Source organism: Sciurus vulgaris (assembly GCF_902686455.1).
Source record: "Sciurus vulgaris genome assembly, chromosome: 2".
Classification (NCBI taxonomy): domain Eukaryota; kingdom Metazoa; phylum Chordata; class Mammalia; order Rodentia; family Sciuridae; genus Sciurus; species Sciurus vulgaris.
The window spans coordinates 178,605,256-178,629,436 of record NC_136462.1 but is presented as its reverse complement, the minus strand read 5'-3'; the positions used below and the strand labels follow the sequence as shown (position 1 = coordinate 178,629,436).

At 45.9% G+C, this 24,181-nt stretch overlaps 1 protein-coding gene and 1 long non-coding RNA gene across 5 annotated transcripts in view; both read left to right on the top strand.

Annotated features, from left to right (window-relative positions):
* The window catches only part of BCL2L1 (BCL2 like 1), a 52,784-nt gene that overhangs the window by 9,771 nt on the left and 18,832 nt on the right, over window positions 1-24,181 (top strand). The window lies entirely within an intron of this gene.
* On the top strand, window positions 3,422-21,689 carry LOC306654624. The gene is made up of 2 exons (XR_013762007.1): window positions 3,422-9,958; window positions 20,453-21,689. It is a non-coding gene; the product is annotated as an uncharacterized lncRNA (long non-coding RNA).

Here is a 24,181-nt window from a genome sequence, read left to right as displayed (position 1 = left end):
GGTTATGGGGAAGGGAGCTGGGGGCCAGGACACCTAGGGCATTACAAGCCATGTTGAGGTTTAGGTTTTGAAAGAAGAGAAAGCAAGAGTTTGGAGCTGGGGAAATAACACTCTGAATCCTGCAAGGGTGGCAGGAAGAGGCTGGTGTAGCTGCCAGGTAAAAAAAAAAAAAAAAACAGTGACTTTGACCGAGGAGGTAGCGGTGATAAGGCACTGCAGGACAAGAGCAGGCTCGCACATGGCATGTCGGTGGTCCATCCAGCCACCTTGGAAGCTGTTTTTCAACCCCTTAAAAATCCTAGAATCAGGGCTAACTATCTTTCAGAAATAGTTCTCTCCAAATTCGACATCCTGATGAATGTTTCTTCATCGTTCTAGCAGTATTTCTGTTCCGATAAGTACAGTTTGTCTGGAGCCGGGTTCTAGTTCACCCATGTCTAGCTATGAGACCTTGGGCAAACTCTTTTGATCTCCCTGAACTTTGGGGCAAATAATAATACCTGCTTCACAGGGTGGTGGTGAAGACCCAAAGAGATGTGCCAGAGATGTGTAGACCCTGGTGCTGTGTGGGTGCCATGATTATTATCTTTATCACAGAACTCCCTCCCATCAGAGAGACTGTTAACCAATTTTTTTTTTTTTTTTTTTTTTTTTTGGTGGTAGTACTGGGAATTGAACCCAGGAGCACTTTATCATTGAGCTACATCTCCAACTTTTTTTTAGTTGTTGATGGATCTTTATTCTGGTGGGAGCATTGCTGGGGATTGAACCCAGGGCCTTGTACATGTGAGGCAAACCCTCTACTAACTAAGCTATATTCCCCCGCCCATGTTGATAGATCTTTATTTTTTTTATTTATTTATATGTGGTACTGAGAATTGAACCCAGTGCCTCGCACATGTTAAGCAAGCACTCTGTCACTGAGCCACCACCAGCCTTCCATCTTTTTAATTTAGAGCACAGGGCCTCACTAAATTGCTGAAACGAACCTCCAATTTGTGATCTTCCTGCCTCAGTCTCAAGTTGCTGGGATTACAGCCGTGCCTGATGCTGGATCTTGAACATTCATTCTCTTTTATTCATAGTGACGCATAAACACATCCTCAGAGCAGACCCTAGCAGTGTGCCTGACATGGTAGGAGGTCCGTAGTGTTTATATGCCATGGTGGCCCAGGCAATCTCTGGCCTTGGAGTCCAAATCCAAGTTCTGCCCTCAACTGTCTAAGCATAGCTAATTCATTTCACTCTCTAGGCCCCAGTTTCCCCTCTGCAAGATGGAGGGCTTGAAGTAGACAGCCTGGGAACCTGTTCCTCACTGGCATCTGGCCTTGTGGAAGATTCCACTTAACATAAGTCTTATTTCACATGAATTGTTTTAGGATGGCTCTTTCCTGTCGATAGATGCAGCATCTCAATTAACCCCAGCATCAGCTGCACCTCAGCATAGCACATTACGGCTTTCAAAGCACTTTCATATCCACCTTGCCTCGTTAAGCCCTATACCCACCCAAAGAGGTGAGCAGGAAGGATATTTTACCTATTTCACAGGAGGTGAAAGGGATGAAGTGTAAGGGATGAAGTGACTTCACTACTCCCTTGCCGTGTGACCTGGACAAGTCTTGTAAGTGGCTGTAACAATAGCACCTTCTTCTGAAGATTCGGTGGTTAGTACACATCCACAGGCTCTCAGGAGATGATAGTTGCTAGCAGCAGCAGCAGCACCATCGTCTTCCTGGAGCCCCTTCAGTCACTTTGTCTGCCCTACCATTTCTAACATATTGATTTTTGCAAATAGTGTTTTTGTAGAAAGAAACTGCCTTTGGGACCTTCTGCTGCTTGGTTTCATCCCTCCCTCATGAGACTCTCAGGCCAAGCTTACAGCGAGCTCCAAGCTACAGGGCTTTTTGGGCAGACTCCAGAGCTCCCCTCGGAACTAGAGGTTTTTCTCTTGCTCTTCAGGAAATGCCATTGCAATGACTTCCATGGACTGCTTCCTGTCCCAGCCCAGCAGCCGGATTCCTGCCGGCAGGAGTGTGGAAACTGGAAAGTAATGTCCCTAGAGGCACCCCCAACTACTTTTTTTGGACACGGCCCTCCCTTTCCTCTTGTCAGTTACTTTCTTTGCTCCCGCCTCCTTCCCCTTCACCTGGCTTCTTCCCTTTACCTGTGATTTGCCCTTTAAGATTTAGAAAATGCCTTTCTGTTCAGTGTCTCCAGACTGTTCTCCTACCCCACCATAGGCTGTGGAGGTCAGTCTGAACTCCTGGGTTCCCTCCGTGACTTCATCACTCAAGAGCAGTTTCAGTCATGGACGCCCCATCGAGGGCATTAAACCTGTCACTTGGGAGTGCCCTGTGACATCCATTAACCAAGTTCCCCCAGGAGTTCCCACCCCAACCCTGCATAGGACAGAGATTGCTACAGTGATCTCTGAGGTTTGGCACGTATAAATCCTGCCTGGTGGAGATTGGCTACAAAGGGTGGAGTAAGACAGAGCCTGCGCCCCCTCCCCCAGCCACCTTTCTGGAGGAAGCTAGAAGGTTGAAACCTTGTTGGACAATCATCTGAGGAATGGAAGCTGGCCTGGGAGGGGATTGGAATGTACTCAACTATGCCTCAGATCCTTTGTTCCACTCTTGAAAGGGAAACATTCCCCTCCCTCCTCCCTGGCCACACACACGTGCCTTTGTTCCCCGAGTCAGAGTCAGGCAGGGCCAGGAACACACTGTCCCTTCCAAGGAGCCTGACTTGCCTCCCTAGATGCTGGCCACTGGTCAGTGGGACTGGGATTTTTGCTCAGGAGCCCCCAGACTCAGGTCCTTTACAGAGTCTCCGAGGCTGAAATTGGCTACAAATAGCTGCCCAGGCACTTCTCTGGAATTATTCCATGGGATGCCCATGTCCCAGGATTCAACAGTCCCTCCCTCTTATTCCGCCTGATGATGAATATTATTGTTAACATTGCTATTAATAGCACCTAACTTTTATTGAGTGCTTAACTCTTATGCCATGCATTGTTCAACGTGCTTTCCATGTACTAATTGATTCCATTCTCACAGCGACACTCTGAAGTAAGGACTATTATTATCCCCATGTCAAACATGAGCAAACTGCTGGCGGCAGTGGCGCAGGCCATAATCCCAGCCACTGGGGAGGCTGAGGCAGGAAGATTCCAAGTTCGAGGCTAGCCTGGGCAATTTAGCAAGACACTGTCTCAAATTTTAAATTAAAAAAAAAAAATTGGGGGATATAGCCTAGCTCAAGTGAGTCCCTGGGTTCAATCCCCAGTACTTCAAAAAAAAAAAGGAGGAAACAACATTGCTCTATGTAAATTTATGATTACACAAATGGTATGCCTTTACGCCATGTACAAACAGAGAAACAACATGTATCCCATTTGTTTACAATAAAAAAAAAAAAAAAAAAAAAAAAAAGGAGGAAACAAATACTGAGAGGTTAAGATACACAGGTAGCACAGCTATTAGTGGTAAAGCCTGGGAGGGTAGCATCCAAGCTCCCTTTTCTTCTTTTATGGTTCTGAGGATCAAACCCAGACCTTGCACTTTCTAGGCAAGTACTGTAAGCACTGAGCCACATCCCAGCCTTTTTTATTTTCTATTTCGAGACAGGGTCTTGCCAAGTTGCCCAGGCAGGCCTGAACTTGTGATCCTCCTGCCTCAGCCTCACAAGTAGCTGGAATTACAGGCATGCCCCTCCATACCTGGCTCCAAGCTTTCACTTTTAAACACTGCACTGTGTTCCCTCTGCCAGTTCACCAGTGCCTAGATGATTGTTGGCCCTTATCCAGTGTCCAGTACAGGACAGTCCATTACTGACGTCATCTCTGTGCAACTATCCCAACAGCCTTATCATTACAAGACATTGAGATTTGGTAGGACTTGCAGTTAACAGCAGGCAGAATCAGAATTTGAAACCAGGCCTGTCTTGCTCTAAAGCCTGTGCTTTTTATCTCTAATCCTTAAAAATCCTATAGGTAGGTGGTATCTTCATTCTGTTGAGAAACAGGCTCAGAAAAAGGCTACATGCCCAGGCTTCACAGGCTAGTTCCAGGAAGAACTGGAATTCTAACTTAGGATGTATGGCTTCAAAATTCTCTACCACCTTAGTAGTGTAACATAGTGACAGTTCCTTTTGTATGCATTGTAATGCTTTGTAATTTACCAAACTTGTATATATCCATCATTTCCCAGGTGGGATGTTTACCCTCATTTCCAGGGAGGAAATCAAGGCAAGTGGGCTTCTTCCACAGTAAGTGGCAGCCTCAGAATCTGTGTTCTCTCTTTTAACCTGGTGTAACCAATGTTGCCTGCCTCACTTAAGCCTGGATTCATTGAGCAAAGCTGTTCTGGAAGTTTTCTTTTTGGTTACATCAGCAAATACTGACAAATGCCTTAAATGTGCTAACTGATGGGTTACTATGGCTGTGGTGGTGAGTGGGACTGAATGCCATTTCCCAGTGGCAGTGCTCCACACCTTGAGCCTGGCTAGTGTCCCTTTGCCATCTGAATAAGTCTGTGTATATTACCCATCTATCCCTCACGTCTCAGACATGCCAGGCAGGGTTTGTTATAATTATTGTGTGTGTTAGTCAGCTTTCCATTGCTGTAACAAAATACCTGAGGAAAACAATTTCAAAGGAAGAAAAATTCATTTGGGTTCATGGTTTCAGAGGTTTCAGTCCATGGTCATTTGGCTTCATTGTTTCTGGGCCTGTAGTGAGGCAGAGCATCATGGCTGGGAGCAGCACATGGTGGAAAAAACTGCTCACCTCATGGTAGCTGAGAAGCTTAGAGAGCTCATGACAGAGGAAGGGGCCCAGGACAAAATGTACCCTTCAAGAGCACCGCCCCTCCCACTACCTCCTTCCTCCAGCTAGGCTCCATTTCCTAAGTAGCCCAGTAAGCCATGAATCAGTCAAGGGATCATTCCATTGATGAGCTCAGAGCCCTCATGATCCAGTCTCCCAAAGGCCGTACCTCTGAACATGCTACATTGGGGACCAGGCTTTTAACACATGAGTTTGGGGGTAGATTTCACATCCAAACCTTTAATACTATAATATTATGTATTATTCACTTTCAACACATACATAGATCAAACCCTGGACTCTTCATTTGAAACAGCTTGACTTCTTGCTGGTGACATAAAGCTAGGAAATCAGCTTCCAATTTTCATCCATAAGCCTGAGATGATAGTGCCACCCTATCAGGGTAAACATGGCATAAATGAGAAAATGGAATGCAGGGTTTTTTTAGTAACACTACCAGACATGATGTATGGGGTGCTTGCTTGCTTGTGCCAGGGGCTGTGTTCATGCCCTTGATATAAGCTTATGTGGTCCCCACGACTGCTGCTGTGTAAAGGAGGAGAATCCAGGGCTCAATGGGGCAGAGCTGAGTCTTACACAGAGATGTGTCTGGTGTCAAATCCTATCTTTAAACCACTGTATTGTTGCTTTTTTTGCAGGCCAGGACTAGATTATTTTACCCTGAGTACCTGACATGGGGCCCAGAGTTGAACAAGAGCTGGGCCAGGGTCTGCTCAGTGAACTGAGGGGTTATTGCTATTAGATGCAGGTGAGGCTACAAAAAGTGTCTCGGCCCCTAAGGAATCAAACTCATCTGAAGCAGTAGGAATAGACCTAAAAATTCTTGGTGAATGGCTTGTGCCATATCTGTGGTCTAAGCTGTAAAAGAAGAAGAGGTCAGACCCACTGGCTGCATCCCACAGTGCCCTGGGCCTCTGCCAAGTGGCCCCACTTCCCCCATCAGCTCCCCTCTGAGGCCCAGGGCATAAACCCTCAGCCTGCATCATCACCCTGCACCTTTTCCCTGGCCAGCTGCGCTGCCATTCGAGACGCTTTTCTGCACCAACAGCGGAAAGCGTCAAGAAGCTGGGAGGTCCCTAGGGGCTTGAATAATCCCATCTTTCTCCACAATGTAGCTTTGCACAGTTCACACTGACATTTCAGTTTCCTCATCTGTAAAATGAAGATAATGGCAATTAATCTCTTCCTCGTAGGTTTGCTGCTTTTCCTCTGCCCAGATCTCTCTTCCTCTGGATCCAATTAGGGCTGTCTTATCAGTCAGGTTTCAACTTAAATATCACTTCCCCAGAGCCGCCCATGTTTACATGTTTACTGTCTGTCTCTTCCAGGAAAACATAAGCTCCCAGAGTAGAAGGGCTTTGTCTTGTTTTCCCTTCATTCCCAGCATCTAGCGGAGTGCTCGTCACATAGGAGATGCTCATGAATGTTTGTTAAGTGAATGACTATATGGATACATCATCTAGCCTGCTACCTGGCATACAGTGGGCTCAGTTAATGTTGGCCTCGTTACCTGTTGGGAGGAGGATGGAGTATGAAGGCTATAAGAAGGCGAAAGGAAGATGGCAAGGGCAGGCTTGTTGGGTAAAACCACCCAGACAGATCTGGAGGGTGGATGTGTGTGAAGCACTGGGAGATGGCGAGGAGGCGGACTGGCTAAGCTGAAGAGATCTGGGCTGGCAATAAAGCTGGTCAGGCAGAAGGGAGTGGGTGACTGATGGCAGAGGATGAGGCTGGATGGCTAATGGTAGAAGTAGGTCCAATGGGGAGAGGCTCAGAGCACCCATGGGATGCAGTCAGGCCTGCAGTAGCAAGAAGAATCCCTTGTAGCCGGCTGTTTCCCAGGCTGAGCTGCAGGGAGATGAAAGCCAGAGGCACCTGTGACCTGCAGTCAGGTAGGCTGCCCTGGTTGTTGTTTTGAGACTCAGAGCAGGTGCAGATTCAAAGGGTTGATTGAAGCCTTTTGGCAATTCTGGTCTCCGCAGGGTGAGCATCACCTGTCTCCTGCCACCTGCCGTGATGATGCCAGGAAGGTTCCCTGGGCAGGCCCAGAGGGTCCCAACCTCCTTACTGTCCTGGTGGAGTGAGAAATGCCCTCCAGAAAGGCCTCCAGCACCCTCTCTGATGGGTTTAGGTGACAATAAGGTCTCTCCTGCCCAAGAGTCCCCACATGGTTCCTGCCCAAGTAAGGCAGAGGTGGAGCATTTGGAGCCGTTGACAGCTGGACTCAGCTGGGGGGAGGGGTCAGTTGGGGAGCAGGTGCAGATTTCAAGGAGGGTGGGGCCTGAAGGGAAGTAGGATCTTGGTAGGCTGCAGAATTTCCCTCCCATCCCCCAGCCACAGCTGGCTTCTCCAGGAACCTGATGACCTAGTTACAATGCTTAGAAAAAGTTAGCTGACTTACAGTTCAGGGCTATGCCAGTCTCTCTGAGGCTCCTTGGGTCCAGGAGGTACCCTGGCATTTCCCCAAGGGGGTTCCATGTGAAGGACATGTACAGGCTTCTTGCCCAAGGGAGGAAAGCCAACAGGCTTCTTCCCTTTTTCCTTGGATTGCCTCCCTGCCAATCCCAGGGAGAGAAGACTTCCCTAGTCCCCACTCTCTTCTCTTTAGGGAACTGGTGGGTGGCAAACAAAGGCCACCGACTTCTTCCCTTTGGGTCAGCAGAGAGAGAGAAACTTTCCTCCATGGTCCTGGGGATAGCTCAAGCTCTGCATTCTTTCTCCTTAGCTCTTGGTCTAGTGGGATGCTAAGACCTGACAGAAAGGAGTGAGGAAGATTCTGCTGGGGACTCTGGAGGCCTGGGGCCTCCCAGGCAGCAGCTGCTTCTATTATTTTTCTTAGTGCCTGTCTTGCCAGGGCCTCCTTGGGAGAAATTTGCTCACTGTTAAAAGAGTCAGGTTCAAAATTTGACAAATTTCTTGGCAAATTGCTTAATCTCTCTCAGCCTTAGTTTTCTCATCTATAAAAAGCAAATAACAACATATAGTGCTTTTCTTAAAACACTCTGAGCATGAATATACCTCATAAGATACATGGAGCACTTAAACATGAGTCTTAGTAATTACTCCACAGCTACTGTTGTTACTATTATTGCCAGATTGCAATCACAGATGATCAGGTTGCTGTGTGTGTTACTGGAGTTCTCCAAGAATAAACTTCAGACTGACAGAATATGTAGACATCCTTTGGACCAGAGCATGGAGATCTGAAGACTCCTAAAGCTGGTAGTGTTGGCTTACAGCCTTGTCCCCACCTCCTCCACTAGTGCCTCAAGTCATAACTTGTACACAGTTTGACCAGTGTTGTTGACTTAGGCATTTGGCAGTGGGGTACATTTTCTCTGGTCCTTGCCAAAGATCTCCAGGAAAGCAGTGACCTCCTTGTTTGTTGTCCAATTGGAAGACTTAGTGAGTTAAATATTTAGCATTCATAGAAACGTGCCTGACATAGTAGGTGCTTGACACACATTGGAGTAATTCAACAAGGCATGTGAGAACTTCAGTTTTCTAAGATGGCCCCACTCCTTGTTTGTTGCGAGTCTGTGAGCCTCCTGCCAAGCTCTGTCTGTTGCCTCATGTGTTGAGGAAAGATAACACCCCCCTTGCCTCCATCGTGGGCTAGCAGGGAGGCCCAAGGAGGTGATAGATGAAAAAGCACTTTGAGAACTAGAAATGTTTGGTCTTGTTGCTGTTCCTTCTTGATTAAGATCACAGTCATGGCTATGTCATTCATTCATTCATTCAACCAACAAGTATTTTTAAAATAGAAGCCGTATCTTGTCCAGCTTCCTGAATATGGACAATTTACTTCTCTAATTAGGCCTGGACATATATAAAAGTGGGTATAATACTTTATAGATTGATTGTTTCACATGTTGTTGGGAGAAAAACAAAATAAGGTGGAGTTTATTGAGGATGAAAAGTGCCTTATTCACCATGATCAGCTACTATTGGGCCTAGTGCTTGGTGGCTGAGTGTTTAGTGACTGAGTTAGCAAACATTCCTAATGATGAATGGAGTATGTAAAGTGTCCCTTCACTACCCTACTGCAGAGGGATTACCAGCTTCTAGGTCTTTGCCTTTCCTCTCACTGTGAGACCCACTATTCACCAGTTCAGCCATTGGTTGCCTTCTGCCTCGGATTTCCAGGCAAGGTCAGACTCCATATGTGACTCAAATAGGAAGTAGAAATGAGTATCAATGCCTGACCCTGCCTGCCTAGGCTGTACTTCAGAGTGGGAGCTCTGACCTGGTCAGCATCAATGTTGCTTAAACATGAAACCCAGAGCCCAGCAGGCCTGGCCCTGTGCTCACCCCTGATTCAGAGCAAGAACAACCACACCTGGTTCTACCCATTCCTCCATAGGCTACTGCGTGAGAATTTTCCTTTGCTCACAGCACCCACATTCAGATGGAACCCTTGAGATTACCATGTCAGTGACGTTCCCAGGGAGTCACTCAGAGATGGCCCTTTCCTTTTGGGGCAGGATGCAGGAATAGAGCCCAGATCTAAGGCCCTGGGTCTCCTGGGACTGAGTCAAGCAGCAGGTGCAGATATGAGGCTCTAGGCTACTGGCTGTGTGGTGAAACTGAGAGGTTTGTAGAGCCAGACAAGAAGTCAATATAGAAAAAACTGCCTACTTGTCCTTGCAGGTGGCTGGGCACCTGGGTGGGGAGGGATTCTGGGTCTGATTAGTGGTGGAAGGTGGCATTGCATATTAGCACCCAAGCCTTAGAGAAACCTGTGGAACTCCAGAGCAAAGCCTTGACACCCAGGGTAGCCCCTTTGAATCCTTCTCGGAGCCCTTCAGCGTGAGAGCAGGCCCATCATGGGCTCTGCAGTATCTACTGCTGGAAAATATCCAGGGACAATGGCATAATAACTATAGTCTCCTTTTGGGGGCCCCTGCTGTGACCTGGACACTGTGCTGGAACTCTTTATGAGAAGGGGATGGTTTATCGTAGGAAGCATGGACTGTGCGATATGACCGCGTTGGATTTGAATCTGGGCACTGGCACAGACTTACTCTTGGACTCTGGGCACATATCTTCCCCTTTCTGAGCCTCAGCTGGGGATAATACTGTACCTGCCTCAGGGTGTCTTTTTTGTTTGTGGTACTGGGATTGAACCCAGGGCCTGTGCTTGCTAGTTAAATACTCTACCACTGAGCTGTATCCTCAGCGCTTTTCATTTCTTTATGTCAAGTCAGGGTCTCACTAAGTTGTTCCTCCTGCCTCAGCCTCCTGAGTTGCTAGGGTCATAGGTGTGGCCCACCAAGCCCAGCCTTTCTGGATAAAATGAGATCATCCATGTCACACTTAGCACACATACTTTTAATAATAGCCAACTTCTGTTGAGTGCTTGCGCTTACATTTTATAGATGTTAATTCATTAAATTCTCAAAATAGTATCATTGAAGTTAGTGCTTTTGTTCCCATTTCACAGAGAAGAAAAGTGGGACATAGAGAAATTAAGGAAATTATTCAGAGATTTGAACCCAGATTGTCTGATTCCAACACTCTTTGTCCTCTCTGTGCATAAGGAGAGGTCTAATATTGCCGCTGTAACTGTTGGATTTAGTATGGTAGCTGTCTGTGGTTTTGGTCTCTTTGCTGAATTCTGAGGTCAGTGAGAACCAGAGACCCATCTTACTCACCTTGCATCCCCAGAGACCAACATAGTACTCATAGTACTCATTAATAATTGCTTAATGGCTGGGAATATTCCCTCTCTTCATTAATCAATCAGTAGCTCTTTATCGACCATTTCCTGTAGACTAGCTTTGAGCTAAATCCTGGGAGGAATGCAAAATACAGCTATGGCTCTGTAAACGGAAGATTGGGTGTGTGTGGGGGTGCATTCCAGAGCATTGTGTCATTGACAGAAACTTCCACACAGGAGGCAGAAACAATACAGGTGGCTTGGGGATGTTTTCCAAGCTGAGATTTGCACCACTCCCAAAGTTGGCCAGTCCCTCCAACTGCAGAACAGGTACCACCACACAGATTCCTGCTCCTGCCCAGGGCAGGAATCTCTCCAATCCCTTTAGCCCTCCAGTATCCTCATCTTTCTTGCTCAGACAGCCAGTTCATAGGAGCTGGGAAATGACCTTAGAAAATCGTTCCCGTCCCCTCACTGGACCAGAATGGTGTTTTAAAGACCAAGTTCAGATCTTATCACATTCTTGCTTACAACCCCTCCAGTGGCCTCCCCCTACACTTGGACTAAAATCCAGAGTCCTTATCTAGGCCTATGAGGTCTATATGATCTGTTTCTGGCTGCTTCCCATCATTCTCTCCTTCACTCTGCCCAAACTGGGTAGGCTCCTGGCTTTTCCTGGATCCTGGCATACTTGTCCCTTCTGAGAGCCTTTGTAGATATTCTCTCCACTTGGAATGTTGTGCTTCTGATGTTTCCTTTCTTAGCTCACAGGGTACATCTTTTTGAGGCTTTCCTTGACTTCCAGTTTAAAGTAGCTAAGTTATTTCCAAAGTACACATGTGCATGCTGGTGATTGAACCCAGAGATTTCACATACTAATCATGTGCTCTAGCTTCATCCCCAGCAAGCCCCATGATCGTAGGGAGTTTGGTTTGTTCATCCTTCTATCTTTAGTATCTACAACTGTTCTTTGCAGATAGTAAATACTCAGTGCATAGTTTCAGAATGAATGAGTTAATCAAATGAACAAACATAAGACATGAGAAAACTGAGACCCAGAGCCCAAAAACTACTGAGAATTAATAGAGTTCCTTCAGATCTTCCTTTTGAATGCTCATTAAGTGCCAAACAGTACTCAGTGATTTACATGCATTCTTTTGCCACTTATCCTTAACTGTTATAATGAGTTGTTAGGAATATCATATCTTTATACACACCATCATAGCATTGAAAAGAAAATGGGTCTAGTACCTGCATGCTTGTAATCCCAGCAACTCGGGAGTCTGAGGCAGGAGGATCCCAAGTTCTAGTCCAGCCTTAGTAATTTAGCCAGGTCCTAAGCAACTCCGTGAAACCCTGTCTCAAAGAAAAATTAAAAAGAGTTATGGATGTGGCTCAATGGCAAAGCACCCCTGGGTCCAACCCCAGTACCAAAAGAAAGAATACTGGGTCCACTCATTTTTTATTGAAACCTCACTTTGTTTTATAAAGAATTGGAAGCAACTTAGGAAAATTAATATAATCTAAAGCATAATATAGCCAAGGGAATCAAGAAAAAGGAAAATATGGGTAAGAAGACCTGAGAATAAAGATAAAGTCACACATTTGTACACCTCCTAGGACCTTTTGAATCGAGCAATGTTTTCCTACCATCCTGTATGATAGCAGGCTATTGCCCAGGTTTTGTTTATTCGTTTATTTATTATTTGGGCACCAAGGATTGAATCCAGGGGCCCTTAAACACTGAGCCACATCCCTGGCTCTTTTTAGTTTTTATTTTGAAACAGGGTCTCGCTAGTTGCTTAGGGTCTGGTTAGGTTGCTGAGGTTTTGAACTTGCAATCCTCGTGCCTCAGCCTCCCAAACCACTGGTATTACAGGTGTGTGCCACTGTACCCTGCCTTTGATTTTCTATTTTTTGTTGAGGCAGGGTTTTGCTGTGTTGTGCAGGCTGATCCTGAACTCCTGGGCTCACATGATACTCCCACCCGTGTCTCCCAAGTATCTGGGATTACAGACATGCACCATCATCCTTAGCTTGCCCAGATTCTTGAAAATGATGGGTTTTAGCCAGGCACAGTGCCCCATGCCTATAATCCCAATGCTTCTAGGGAGGCTGAGGCAGAAAGAGCACAAGTTCAAGGACAGCCTCAGCAACCTAGACTCTCCCTCAAAATTTAAAAAAAAAAAAAAAAAGGAAGATGGAGCTCCCCTGGGTTCAATCCCCAGTATCAAATTGAAAAGAAAATGATGAGTTTTAGAAAATCTGATCATATGACCTTAAGGTTGTCCAGGATTTGCTGGTTCCCTGCCTCATCAACTGGTCTCCTGGATCGGGGTGGAATGAGCTCCTCTTCCTACCTGCTTACAGAGAGGCTGGTCCAGCAGGAAAGAGCCTTAGTCCTTTCTGGACCCAACCAATTTTGTTTCAAGGGACCTTTTCCAGGTTTTTGTTTTGTTTGGTTTGGTGAGGATTGAACCCAAGGGTGCTGTACTACTGAGCTGCATCCCCAGCCTTTTTTCATTTTGAGACAGGGTCTAAGTTGCCCAGGCTAGCCTCAAACTTGTGATCTTCCTGCCTGAGCTTCCCAAATTGCTGGGATTACAGGCATGTGCTACCCAGCCCCAAGTTTATTGGGTAGTGCCATTGAAGCCCCAGTTCTGGTCTTCACATAGTTCCAGTTGAATTAGAGACAAAAGACATAAGACACATGGAAAGAGATCTTGTGAAAGCTAACAGTAAATGATAAATACCAGATGAGCAGAGGTAAGATTTGCACTAAGACTTACAGAAGGACTGGTGCACCCATCACAGAGGACCGTGTAAACTAAGAAGTGCCCATGGGCACAGACTCTCATAACGAGTCCCATGGGTGGCAGCAGTCCAGTTTGGAGCATGTGTAGAGGAGTCTCTCTTACTAGGGATAAAGCCAGAAGAATTGACTATATACAGATTTGAGCTGAGAGTAGACTGAAGAGAAACAACCAGCCAGGAATATGTGAAGCAAAGAGTTTGCATAGAGAAAAGGCAAGGTTGAACTTGATCTGGGTACAGGTGCTCAGCTCTGGTGGGCCCAGTCTGTGCCTTATTTCCCTTTGTGTCATAGATAAAGATAATCTTCCAAATCCCTTACAGCTGGGGCGTGGTGGCACTTGCCTGTAATCCAAGCATCTCAGGAGGCTGAGGCAGGAGGATCTCAAAAGTTTGAGGCCAGCCTCAGCATCTTAGCAAAATGTTGTCTCAAAATAAAAAATAAAAAGGACTGGGGATGTAGCTCAGTGGTAAAACACCCCTGAGTTTAATCCCCACTACAAACAAAAAACAAAAAACAAAACAAAACAAAAAAAAACCTCCTGCAAAGATCCAAAGGGAATAGTGATAGCTACTGTTTATTGAGCACCCCTCCCATGCATTTTCTCATTCTAGCCTGAGTGGTATGCGGTCAGCTGACCCTGTTTTCCTTTGCAGTGAGGAAACTGAGGCTCAGAGATTAGAGTCCTGCAGTTTGTACATAGTAAAACCTGGGTTCAGACTGAGATTGGTCTGGCTCCAAAGCCAGGTTTCTTTCCACTGCTCCACCTCTGAAATAAATGAAGCATCATTAATTCTATGTGTAGAAAAAAAGAATGCTGGGAACCATCTTGAATGAGGGTCTTAAAGGGCACTCACTGTCATCCCAAGGGAGAGAGCTGCAGGAGAATGCCTCCGGAGCCTGGGGTTACTGCAGGCCCTTGCCAGAGGCATGTTTGGACTTAGCCAGCTGAGTATCCCCCAGTTTCCTGCTTTTACCATCTCAGCTGCTGGTCAGGAGGTTTGGGAAGGTGACATCATCTAGCTGAATCAGCTACTGCTTCTAGACATTACGGGAACTGAAAGTCATTGCCCCTTCCTTCCTACTCTTCAAGGCTCTTCAGAATGAGGCGAGGGTAGGGGTGTCCTACCTGTCTGCAGGGTTGTGGCTGGAAGGAGCAATGCTCCTGCTGTGTGTGTGTGTGTGTGTGTGTGTGTGAGAGAGAGAGAGAAACTGGGGATTGAAGCCAGGGCCTTGCTCATTCTTAGAGAAGTGCTCTGCCATCAGGCACGGTGGTACACACCTTTAACTCAAGAGGCTGAGGCAAGAGAATCCCAAGTTTGAGTGCAGGTTCAGCAACTTAGTGAGGACCTAAGCAACTTAGTGAGACCCTGACTCAAAATGAAAAATGAACGGTTGGGGATATAGCTTAATGGTAAAGTACCTTGCGTTCAAAACCCTAGTACCAAAAAAAAAAAAAAGGAAGAAGAATGCTCTGCCACGGAGATACACCCCAGCCCTTTTAAAAATTTTTATTTTGTGGCCGGGTGCCGGGGTGGCACAGCACACACCTGTAAGCCCAGAAGTTGGGGAGACTGAGGGAGGAGGATCGAGAGTGCAAAAGCAGCCTCAGCAACAGCAAGGCGCTAAGCAACTTGGTGAGACCCTATCTTTAAATAAAATACAAAATAGGGTTGGGGATGTGGCTCAGTGGATGAGTGCCCCTGAGTTCAGTCCCCAGAACCCAGGGGGAAAAAAATGTATTTTGAGACAGGGTCTGGCTAAGTTGCCCAGGCTGGCCTTGAACTTGCTATCCTCTTTCCTTAATCTGCCCAATAGCTGGAATTACATGCGTGCAATACTGTGCATAGCCTCATTGCTTTTAAGGACCTAAAAGATTTATTTTCATGGGAAAAGCTGTCCTCACGCCTTCTCAAGCTAATGGATCACTGTCCCTGAGGGGCTGGAGGATTCACAGGAAGGCCGCCTGTCCCTCTCCTCCATCTCTCCATCTTCATTTAGCTCTGTGACCTTGGCAGGAACCCCTGACCCTTCTGATCTCCTGCCTAAGTTCTAGGCTCAAACCCAGTCCTGTAGGATGGGCAAACCAATGTTATTTGTGGACTCTCACCTTACAACTTTCAGAGTCTGGTCGAGGAGCCAAAAAAACTGCTTGCATTTCCAAGCAGAGCAGCCCCTATGCTGTGATCAGTTGGAGATCCCCTTGACCCAGTGACCAAAAAGAAAAAAAGCAAAGGAAGTATGTTTTTAAAGAGAGAAAATTAAAAGAAAATAATAAAAAGATAGCTCAGTGCCATGAGGTTGGGACTTTCTTGCCTGTGACTTTGCCTTTCTTGTCTACGCTGTTGTCATGTGTAAAATGTATGTCATCAGGGTATATGATTCAGGTCACTGAAGTATATCATGAGGTAACATGAAAAGCATGCATAGCTGGCCTGGTGGCCTGCGTGTGCCTGTACAGCCAGCCACTTGCAGGTGTGAGATGGGAGGATCACTTAAGCTCACAAGTTTTGAGACCAGCCTGGCAACAAGACCCCATTAAAAAAATTAATTAATTAATTTTAAAAAGTCATTCAGTTGTGCACCCGATGCCCCAGGAGCGCACAGCAGATGTTGTCCTGTCGATAGGCTCTCAAAGGAGGGACCAGCCATTGGATAAGCCTGGGCAAGGCCTGCTGAAAGGTTGGCTTAAAAGGACCTGGACTCAGGAGCCTGTTAGAATGATGCTGCCTGGAAGCAGCCCATTCAAGTGGGAAGAGGGCAGGCTGTGCCAGTCTGCTGTGTCATCTTTACCATGTGACTTTACCTCTCAGAGCCTTGGTTTTCTTCCTAAAATGTGGAAACTGCTAGAACTCACCTGACCAGCTTTTGGGAGGACTGATAAGGTCTTATGCTGATCAAACAGAAACCACTGAGATAGTCCCCAGCACGTGCTATTGCCATTTTCTATCTGGCAGGGAAAATAGTATGAGCAAAGGCTGGAAAATGGGATGTGAGAGGGCAGCATCTGCCATCGAGTCTCCCCTGGACAGGGGTACCACCTCCCCTGGTTTCCCTGCTCTGCCCTGGCCCACTCTGATTGGTTATCCGTATAGCAACAGTGAGCCTTCTCCAGTGTAGGTCAGATCCTATCATTCCTTTGTTCAAAACCCTCTTATGACTCTATTCGTGAGAGAAAGTCAAACTGTACAAAGTTCAGGGACCTCAGTGAGGCAGCAGTGGCTAGGACAGTCACTGAGAAATAAGTGCCCTAGAGTTCGCTGAACCTGAACTTCAACTACCCAGCTCATCCCCTCTTTCAGCACCGCCCTGCTCATACTCCTGTGTGTGGGCTTGTGTGCAGGCACGGTGGATGACACAGATGATGCTGTGCACTCAGGACATTTCATAATAGGAAAGGACGTTGACTGCTGCCTTGGGACTGCCAAAGGTCATCCAGGCTGAGAAAGCCAAGGGCACTCAGGCAGCCTTCCCCCTCTGAGTCTGAGTCATTTCCTAGGGGATGTTGACTGTTCATTCATTTGTTCATTAACAAATATTTATTGAGTTCCTGCCATTTGTCAGGCACTGCGCTAGATATAAGTTGGGCATACCTACTGTCTGAACAAACTGAAGATCCACTTCTCACCAAGTAGACATTCCAAGGAGGGAGAGGGAGTCTAAGTAAATAGAAAATGCAGCAGGGTAGGTGGGACAGCGATGGGAAAGGTTTCCCTTTTAGCTAGGTAGTCTTAATAAGGTGACATTGGATCTGATTGCAGTGGTGGCATGATTCATGCAGATATTTGGGGGAGGAGTGTTACAGGTCGAGGAGGAAAAAGACTCCCAAATATATGAAAGCACAGCGGGGAGGCCAGTGTGCTGGAGTGCAGACTAAGCCAGAGCAGAGTATAGAAATCAAGTCCTAGAAGTAGCCGTGGCCAGTCCTATAGAGCCACGTTGGACCTTGCTTTTATTCTGACAGCAGTGGGAAGGAATAGAGGATTTTTGAACCAAGAAATGACAGAATTTGACATAGGTTTTAGAAAAATCTCTCTGGTCACTGGAGAACAAATTAAAAGGCCAGGAGCAAGATACCAGTGAGAAGCTAGGCGGATGACGTGGTGGTGTACACCAAGGTGGAGGCGTGATGGGAGTGATGAGCAGTGGTCACAGCTCAATGTGCTGCATTTGTCGATGACTGGACTTGTTAGAAGGGGAAGAGAGAGAGAGGCAGATCCAGGTTTTTGACCGGAGCAACAGGAAGGAGCTTGCTGCCATTTAATGAGAAGGAAAGACCAGTAGCCAGTGATGGTTAAGCTAGGGCTATGGAGTTGGACGGCCTGCATTCAAGTTCTGGTTTGCCTTTGAATGGCGCTGGGAAAATTGCAGTTTCCCCATATGTAAACCTCTGTCTAGGCCACAGGCACTTGGGTGCTGTGAAAACTAAAAGGAAGTAATTTGTGTGAAGAGCTTAGAACAGTGCCTGACATACAGGGAGCCTCCAGTAAGAGTTAACTCAGGCCATTATTATTTTCATTGGAAGGCATGAGTCCCAGGCCTAACAGGCCTCTGAAAGCAGGCAGCAGGTCTCACCCCACCTCCACCATCTCCTCAAGGATCCCACCTTCCAAGAGGCAGCTCAGACACCATCTGTCCAGCAGAGAAAAGCCACTGGGAGACAGCTTTCAGGAGCATTAGATAGATGAGCCCTTCCCAAGAAACCTAATCTTACTCTCAGCAGGTGCTAATCCCACCAGCCTCCCCTGGTATCTGCTCCCAGCCCACCCACTTCCTTCTCCACCCCCATCTTGCTTCCTAGACCCCCTTCCCCTTCTCACCAGCTCCAAGCTGCCACCAGCATGCTTCTTTACCAGAGGCCACCATCTATCTGATTGGGCCCAACCCTTCACATGGATCAGGTCACCAAGGGCTGCAGGTGCCACCTGTCCAGAGGGCACCCCCACACACACAGGTGCCAGTTCCTGGGCGTGGAGCTGGAGCCAGGCTGGAGCCAGCTGGAGCCAGGAACTCCCACTGTGCCCCAGCTGCTGCCTGCCCTCCCACCCACAGGCAGAGAAACAGGCTTAACCCTTCAGGCACTGCATATGTAGTCAGCTCCTGGCTGCAGTTCTGGCTCAGAGCTTTGCATTGTTCCAGTGCACTTTCTACCTGCCCCCTGCCCCCGCCCCCTCACACACACTCACTCACACTCACACACTGGGGACTGGACCCGGGGCACTTCACCACTGAGCTATCTCCAACCCTTCCTTTTTTTTTTTTTTTTTTTTTTTTCTCAGACAGATTCTCACTAAGTTCCCCAGGCTGATCTGAAACTTGGCAATCCTCCTGCCTCAGCCTCCCCAGTAGCTGGGGTTATAGGTATGTGCCAGCATGCCCAGCTTCTTCTTTTTAAAAAGAAATTTATCATAAATACAATGGAGAATATCTAATACATGTGTAATTTCTAAGAATAGAATAATACCTGTACACATATCACCCAGTTTAAGAAATCAAAAGTAAGTACCATAGAGTTCCCTCTGTGCCCCTAATCCCAGCCAGCTCCCTACTCATCCTCCTGAATTTTGTGTTTGTAACTCCCTTGCATAGATGGATAGAGGAGGCAAAACTTTCCCTTTGCCCTCTGAGGGTTCATTATTGAGTCTATGAAATAAACTAGCAGTAGATTCACAGGAGAAAAGGTATACAAATCTGTTACATGCACAGGGGCAGACATGGAAGAAAAGTGAATATCCAGATATCCAGTGAGATCTAGAAACTTACATACACTCTTCATTGGGGCAAGGACGAGGAAATGTAAGCAATTTAGGAGAAAGTAAAATGATTTCTGAGAAAAGATGAATGGGCCCTTAGAAGAATCTGCGGTACCCTGCGGCAAAATCTATCTGGGGTGGTATCAATCTGCAGTCTCCTCTCTTGAGTTCATCTTTCCTAGTAGATGAGATTCCCAGAGAGGGTATTCATGATAAAGGTGAACCTTTTAAAGGGTCTGTCTTTAGGCAGATGAGGAACGTTCAGAGAAAGCCCCTCCCTGCATTTACTGTCCCCCTAAGTACCCTCAGTTTGAAGTAATCAGCATACCCAAGCAGCATTTGGGGATGGTGTTTTCTAAACTCCTTCTGCATATAGCCCTAAATAATACCGAATATTCTTCGATACGCCTTTAGAATTCATTTAGGTAACATACTGCATGTGTTCATCTGCAGTTTGCTTTTTTCATCCAAGGTTGTGAGATCTGTCCTTGTTACATGTATAGCTGGAGTCCATTTTTATCTGCTTCTGTGGAATGTCTCAGGTTGTGTCCATTCTACTGTCTGGCTATTTGGGTGACTGGCTGATTTTCCTATTTCAAACAATGCTATTACGAAGGACTGTGTGTCTCCCACATTTGTACATGTTCAAGAATTTCTCCAGGGCATCATTTCCCAAACTTTAGCTACTGTCACCTGGAGGGCTCAGTTAGACCACAGATTGATGGGCTCCACCCCACAGTGTTTGATTCTGTGTCTGGGTTGGGGCCCTCTTTGGTGCCAGGGATCCAGCGCAGGGCTTTAAGGGCACCTGATAGGCAAGTGCTCTACTACTGAGCTAAACCCCCAGCCCAGTCTGCTGCATTTCTAACAAGTTCTCAGCTGCTGCTTGCTGCTGCTGGCCCTGGGACCTCCCTTTCAGAACCATTTCTATAGGGGACATACTCAGGAGTGGAATTGCTTGATTAAAAGGTAATGCCAAGTTGTTTTCCTGTGTTTATATGAATTTGCACTGCCACAAGCAGCGTGAGTTTCCATTGCTTTATGTCTTTAACGTTAATACATGATATGGTCGGACTTTTAAACTTTTATGGAGCTGGTAGAAGTGAGATGGTATCTTGTGGTTTTAATTTGCATTTCTCAGATTACAAATGGGGCTGAGCATCTTAACATCTGTTGATCATTCATGTTTCCTCTTTGTAAAATACCTATTCAGGTTTTTGCTTCATGTTCTTTTGAATTGACTTTTTCATAGGGATTTATAGGAATTCTATATATATTCTGAATATTAATATTTTGTCTGTACATGTTATAAGTTCAGCGCCTCAGTTTGTGGTTTGTCTTTTCACTTTATATGTCGCTCTCTCTCTTTTTATGGGGAGGGCAGTATTGGGGATTGAACCCAGGGCCTCATGCATACTAGGAAGGTGCTGTACCACTGAGCTACATCCCCAGCCCTTTTTATCTTGAGACAGGATGTCTCCAATCTGCTCAGACTGGCCCCAAACTTGTGATCCTCCTCTTTGTCTCCCTGGTAGCTGAGATATCAAGTGTGTACTACTGTGCCTGACATGATATCTCTTGATCGCCAGAATTTCTTTAAAGTAGTTGGATCTTTTCTTCTATGATTTATACTTTTATGTCTTGTTGAATAAATCCTTCCTTAACTGTGTTCCTAAAGATATTAGTCTATATTTTCTTCTAAAAGTTTTTAAGTTTTGCCTTTCACATTTATGTCTTTAATAAGACCTGGAATTGACTCTTATGTCACCTTAGTACTTTTGTTGGTGAAACACCTTTATTTCAGTAGGTTTTATCTGAATTATTTATGATCAGTTGTACATAGAGCCTATTATACGCACTGCATTAATGTTTCATATTGAATGAATGTGCCCTATTTGGGAAAGAGTTTTGATCACATTTAAAACCCTTCTGAGATTTTTGTTGTATTTCTCAAATTTTAGACATGAAAATGATATTGTGGTCATGTGAGGTTTTTTTTTTTTTTTTTTTTTATCTTTAAAGTTTCTTACTTTTTAAAAATACATGCTGAGAGCCAGGCATGGTAGTGTACGCCTGGAATCCCAGGGACTCACAAGTTGGAGGTCAGCCTGGGCAACTTAGTGAAACCCTGTCTCAAAATAAAAAAGAGCTGGGAATGTGGCTGAGTGGTTAAGCACCCCTGGGTTCAATCCCCAGTACCCTCTCCCAAAAAAAGAAAGAAAAGAAAAATACATGCTGAGATATGTCTGGGATTTGCTTCAAAATAATATGAGGTTGAGGGGAAGTGGTTGAAGAAGGAAGCAGACTGGCCCTGAGTTGATGTTGTGGAAGCTGAGTAATAGGTTCATTTTATCATTTTACTTTTGTACATGTTTAAATATGCTCATATAAAAATTGTAACATTTCAGGGGCTGGGGAGATAGCTCAGTCGGTAGAGTGCTTGCCTTGCAAGCACAAGGCCCTGGGTTCGATCCCCAGCACCAAAAAAAAAAAAAAAAAAAAAAAAAAATTGTAACATTTCCAAGGACTGTGTTCAGGGTTGCTTCTGAGTAAGACTTCTTTTCTTCAGTTTTATTGGCCATTGGTATTTCTTTCAGAACCAGCTTAGTCTCCACCTACTTTCAAGAATCCTGACAGAGTGGTCCAGCAGGGAGGGGTAGAGGGATTGAGGGAAAAAGTGGGGATCAGAACCTTCTTGTTGTCATAGACAGATGTAACCTAGAGGACAGAGGAGCCTCATGGATCCTGGGCCTCTCCCAACTTAGCAGCATCCAAGGACAGAGGATCAGAGATGGTAGCAGCTGTAATGCAGATGGTTATACAGTAATGGTGTTATTTTGTTGTCATAGGATGCAAACACCAGAGTTGACTGTGGAGTCCCAAGCATCTCTTATGGGGGCATCCATTCCCCTTTTTAATTTTCTTGGAATAGTTAATATATTTATATGGTTCAAAATTCAAAAAGAATAATCTATCTCTTAGTAGCCTACTTCTCTGCCTGGGAAAATAGACTCTGGAACACAGATGTTTACCCCACTTTTTACACAAATGGTCGTGCACTGTTTACTCAACTTCATTTTCTCACTCAACATATCTCTTGAGATCATTCTATATGAGTTCATTCTTTTTTTTAATTTGGTTTTTATTTTCATGGTGCTCTGGGGATAGAACCCAGGGCCTTGCATGTGTCCTGGGCAAGTGTTCGTTGAGTGTTCGTTGCTGGTTTTTGTTTTTTTAACCTCTGAACCGCTCCAGTTCTTAGTCTTTCTTTCTAATAGCTGCACAGGGCACTGACCTATATTTTATTTAACGCCTTCCATTGGTAGATATTTATTTTTCCCAGTCTTTTGCAATTACAATAGTGCATAGCTCTGTATGTTTTTCATTTGACCCATGTGTGAATACAGTATGGCTGTGGGGCACAGACCATGGAAGTGGAATTGCTGAATCAAAAGGTGGTTGTAACAGGTATGGCCAGCCCAAGCCTGTGTCAAGTGACACCAGTTTATAGGAGCATGGTCTTCTCTGAACACCCTCAGGGTGGAGTTTGGTACCTTGTGTGATATTTAGTGTGTTCTAGTACCATATCCTGGATACAAAATATACTTTCATGTATCATTTGAAATTGTTACTATGTGCCAGCCACAGGCACATTACCTGGTAATCCTCACAGCCACTCTGCAAGGAAGGTTTTCAGATGAGAAAACTAAAGCTCAGAAGGGTTAAATGGGGCTGGGGCTGGGGCTGGGGCTCAGTGGTAGCACACTCGCCTAGCACGCATGAGGCCCTGGTTTCGATCCTCAGCACCATATAAAAATAAAATAAAGGTATCATGTCCATCTACAAATACAAAACACCAAGTTACTCCTCTAACACCTTGTGCTCTTAAGGAACATTCTTGAATGCCTCTCAGGAGGAATAGCTCATGGTCTTTGGGTCTAATGCAGATAAGATATCTAGCTCAGAGAGGGTAACTGGCCACAAATATGAACAGCCAGGAAACTATGGAGTCCCCAAGAGGAACCCACATATGTCAGATCTGAGGCCTGTGGTCTGTACTGAGCTGTCTGCCTTCCTCCCCCAGAAAGTTTGCAAATCTCATGAGGGTTCTGTTGAGGATTTTCTCCATCTCGAACCCTAATTGCTTAAGTCATCTCTTGGCCATCAGAAGGGTCTCTAGAGATGGCCCATCTGTGATCACAAATGACAGTATAGTTGCTGCCATTTATTGAGTGTCTACCATGTGCAGAATACTTCAAGGTCCATTGTGTATTGCTTCTTATCCCGTCACAGTGACCCTGCTTGGGAAACGTTATTGTCGGGATTAGAAAGCCCGATAAAACAAGTTAAAGAATAGTCCTAAAGTCAAAGGACAATCCAAATCAATCTGTTGGACCCTGAGGCCTTGTTGCTCACTGGCTCTCTCACTCACTCTCTCGCTGGCATCCCCAGGCATCCCTTGCCTCCTCTGCCTCTTGCGCTCCTCTTCCTTGTCTGATGCTCTTTCTGGAGGGCGCGTCTGCCTTCTCCTCCACACACTGACCATTTTAGAGAAGACCTGCAGCTTTCGTTTACCTTTTCCCCTTCCTGCAACCCTGGTGCTCAGCACAGGGTAGCCAGCGTGATGCCCGAGGACGGGTGGGTGATCATCGGACGTGGACCCCCGGATACCAGCTCAGCACGTGCACATTTCCAAGCTGTGTCAGGAGTGCTCGTTGAGCACCTGTCATGCGCTTTAGGCCTATAAAATATAGGCCGAGTTCAGGACAGCTTAGATTATGAGACTGGAAAGGCCCACAGTGCTTAGAGAAGTTCAGAGGAGGAAAGAAGTGGAACAGAATAGCTAGCAGACAGGTTAGGCCTTATGCCCACTTTACATGTGAATGCTGAAACCCCAGAGTTCAAATGATGGTCCCAGAGTGTTTTTGTTTTGCAGTGCTAGGGATCAAACCCAGGGCCTTGTGCTTACCAGGCAAGCACTGTATTACTGAGCTACACCCCCAATCCTTTTCATTTATTTATTTATTTATTGTTTCATTTTTTAATTAAAACATTTTAATCTTTTTTATTTAAAGACAGGATCTCTCTAAGGTGTTCCAGAGGGCCTT